Consider the following 4,244-nt stretch of genomic DNA (forward strand, 5'->3'; position numbering starts at 1 on the left):
GGAAGGAGTTAATTCTTTTTCCTCTTCAAATGGGTATCAAATTAACCTTGAACCGGTTATTGACAAGACTATACTTTTTACTGCACTGAAGTAGCGACTTACAAGTCAAACCACCATATATGTGTAGGTCTGCATCTGAATTCTTTATTCTGTTCCATTGTCTGTCTATCTTTGCACCCATTCCACCTAACAATTAATATAACTTCATAGTAAGTATTTATATAGTGCAAGTCTTCCAGCTTTGTGCTTCTTCCCCTAGATGTTCTTAGATACTCTTGTTCCCATAGCATGTCACACACAGCTAAGAATCAGCTTGTCAATTTTAAAAGAGCCATGGGATTTTGAATGGAATTGCGTTGACTCAATAGATCAATTCTGAGAAAATGGACATCTTTATAAAATTAAGCCTTCTGATCCACAAACATTGTCTATCTTTCTATTCATTTAGGTCTTCTTTAATTTCTCTCAAAAATGTTGTCCAATTGAAAGTGTGGAAGTCTACCTGTTTCTTCAGACATAGTTCTAGGTATTTGGTAATTTTTTTCTATTGTAAAGTTTATCATCTTTAAAACTTTATTTTTATATTATTTGTGAGTAGTATACAGAAACACAATTAATTTTATATTGTCCTTGTATCCAGTGTCTTTGCTGAATTAAGTTCTTAGTTCTAAACATTTATCAATATAGTCTTTCGGGATATTGTAAATACATACTTGTGATATGTCTAAATGTCTAAATAGTGAACATACTTGTCTCATTTCCAGTGTCAAAGGGAAAGCTTTCAATATTTCAGCATTAAATGCAAACCCTTTGCAAATTAAGATCCCTTCTAATCTTACTTGGTTGAGAGTTTTAATAATAAACAGTTTTAATTTTTATGAAGTACTTTTTCTGCACCTCTTGAGATTATATGATATATTTCCTCTTTTATTCTGTTCTCTAAAGTCAAGCTAACCTTACATTCTTGACATAATCCCCATTTGGTCATGATGTAGTCTCTTAGTTGTATATGACTAGATTTGAATTTGTTTAGGTCTTTGGAGTCAATTTTGATTTCTTTTTTGAGTCATAGGTCTAATTTATATACAGGTATACTTCATTATAGTCAGAGAATCTATTCCATATATGATGCCAATCCTTTGAAGTTTTTGGAAACTTACTTTACCGCTCAGTCTACAGTTTATTCTGGTAATTACTTTATGAGCACTTGAAAAGAAAATGTGTTCTGCTGTTATAAGTTTCAGTGTTCTATAGATTGTCACTTAGGTGGTTTGTTAATTGGGCTGTTAAATTTTCTGTAATTCTACTGACATTTCATGTATTTTCTGAGAGTTATGTTAAAATCTCACACTTTGTTAGTAGAATTTCCTATTTTTTCTTTAATTCTGTCATTTTTTGCTTTATTTATTTGGGGGCTATTTTAAGTGTATAATTACTGTAACTTCCTCATAGGTTGACCCTTTTAACATTTTGAAATATTCCTATTTATCTCTGGAATTGCTTCTTCTAAAGTCTGCTTTGTTTGATATTAATATAACTATACCAGTTACTTTGGTTAACATTTTCTTGTGTATCTTGTTTCATCATTTTGCTTTCAATTTCTCTGTGCCCTTACATTTAACATGTATCTTTCATATAAGTAGCATTTTGTTGAATTTTGTACTTTTATCCATTAAGACATTTTTTATTTTTTAACTGGAGTGTTTAATGAATTTATATTTAAACTAATTACTGATACATTTGGTTTTAAAGTATTTCACCTTATTTGTTTTCTAGTTGTCCCATTTCTTCTCCGTTCATTATTTTCCCATTCTTGGCTCCTTATAGACTAATCAATCATTTCTATTATTCCATCCTCCCCCTATATTAATATTAGCTTATTAGTTGTAAATTCTTTTATTCTTCTTTCAGTGGTTATTCTAAACTAGTGATTCTCAAACCTTAGCATTCATCAGAACCACCTGCAAAGCATTTGAAAATTCAGGTTCCTGGGCCTCACCTCAGATTTTCTTCTCCAACAGGTCAAGGAGGAAACCCAAGAAACTGCATTTCTATCAAATTTCCAGGTGTTCCAGGAATCACACTTCAGGAAACATTGTCCTAGAGATTTTGCTGTCTTAGAATCTGTCATAAACTGATACTTTTACTATTTCCCAGATAATGCAAATATTAGAACTCTGTAACTACATTTACTCTTATTTCTACATTTATGTTGTAATATTCATGCATTTTAATTCTATGTTCTTTTGAATCCTAAAGACATGATTTTGTTGTTGCTGTTATATACAATAAATATCTTTTGATTTACATGTGGTAGCAAATTCCCTCAACTTTTGGTTGTCTAAAATGTTTTCATTCTATCTTCACTTTTGAAGGATATTTTCACTGGGTATAGAATTCTAGAATGGGAGATACTTTCTTTCAGCATGATAAATATGGCATCCCATTGTCTAGTTTGCTTCCAGCATTTCTGTTGGGAAGTTAAATGTCAGTTTCATTGCTGCTCCCTTGAGGATAATGTGCCTTTTTAATATGGCCTTTTTTGAAGATTTTCTCTTCATCTTTGATTTTAAGCAGTTTGACTCTGATGTTCCTAGGTATGGTTTATTTCTATTTACTTTATTTGATGTTCATAGTGCTTATTAAATTTGCAACTGGACAATTTCTATCAGTTCTGAAAATTTCTTACAGAATATCTCCTCAATGCTTTCATTCCATTCTCTTTCTCTTCTATTCCTGAGTCTACACTTACAGGTTGTTAGAACTGTTTACCATGTTCCATATGACTCTTACACCTTTTTAGGGGGCATTTTCCAACCATTTTTCTCTTTGTGCTTCATTCTGATATTTTCAGCTAGCTTACACTTACCTTTCCTAATCATTTCTTTTGATATGTCTATTGTTCTCTTAAGTTCCTCTATTGACTTTTTATTTCAGTTATTGTAGTTTTCATTTTGATAAATTTCTTTTAATTCCTATTTATAGATTCAAGTTCTCTGATGAAATTCTCTTTCTTGTTGTCTACTTTTGCACATATTTATTACCAATAGAAACTGTGCCAAATAATGATATCTGAATTATGTAATGGTCTGCTTCTATTGTTTGTTTCTTTCTCTTGTTTCTCCTTCTAGAATGCTGAGTGATTTTTAATTGAATGCTGAACATTATGTATAATAAATTGTAGAGGTCTTGAGTGATGTTATCTTCCTCTACAAGAATTTTAATTTCCTTCTGGCTTGTAATTAAATTGAAAAGACTACTTTGAGTAATAATTGAGATGACTAAACACTTGATTTTGGTTTTCATAAGAGCTGATCTTTTTTAGATTTTCCCTTAATCTCAGGATATAGCCTATATGGATCTCAATTGTAAGATTCAATGTTTATAAGGCCTTCATCTGTATTGTGTCCTGAACTCCAATAATTGGCCTCCAGCACTGTGAGACTACAGAAAGTTCTGCATTGCTTTATAGCCTCTACGCTGACCCATGCAACTTAGAAATTGGCAAATGCCTCAAGGTGAAAGCAAGACAGAATATTGGACTCACTTCTCTGAGGTTCTTTTTTCTCTGGGATCTTGGTCTACCCTGTTCCAGCTGCTTTGCCATGAACTCCAATTTTTGTCTTGTTAGCCCCATGAGACTGCCAAAAGCTCTGATTCACTGCTTTCTGCTCAGTCTCTCAGTCCCATTATGCTTATAAATCAACAAATACTTCGAGAATAAAAGCATCAGAGAATATTGAGCCTGATTTTTTTCTAGGATCTTGGCCCCACAATGCTTGGCTGCTTCAATTATTCTCCAATGCCTTCATGGAACTGTTTGCTTTTTTCCTTTTATAGAGCTTTTATTATCTTGACTGGGAAATATATTCATATACAGGCATATTCTCATAGACTCATAGCCAGAAGTGGAAGTTGATTGGTTGTTTTTAAAGTCCCCCAGGTGGCTCTAATATGTGGTCATAGTTAAGAACCACTGTCCTAATTTATCATACTCGCTCATGCACACGTAACCTCCTCTACCAGAATGTGAACTTTATCTCACATTCCCTACCTGGAGATCCTCTAGAGGAAGACTTTCCTTACCAAGGGCAGATGGGATTAGTGGCCATTCTACGTAAGCCTATGAAACATCACATCCGCCCTATTTGATCACTTAACTCACTATATTCTAATCTGTGTGCTGTGAGTTTCTTACAGATAGGGACTGTTCCACTTTTTGTTGCATCTTGTGTTTGAATGCG

The sequence above is a fragment of the Camelus dromedarius genome, chromosome 4, assembly GCF_036321535.1.
Source record: "Camelus dromedarius isolate mCamDro1 chromosome 4, mCamDro1.pat, whole genome shotgun sequence".
Classification (NCBI taxonomy): Eukaryota; Metazoa; Chordata; class Mammalia; order Artiodactyla; family Camelidae; genus Camelus; species Camelus dromedarius.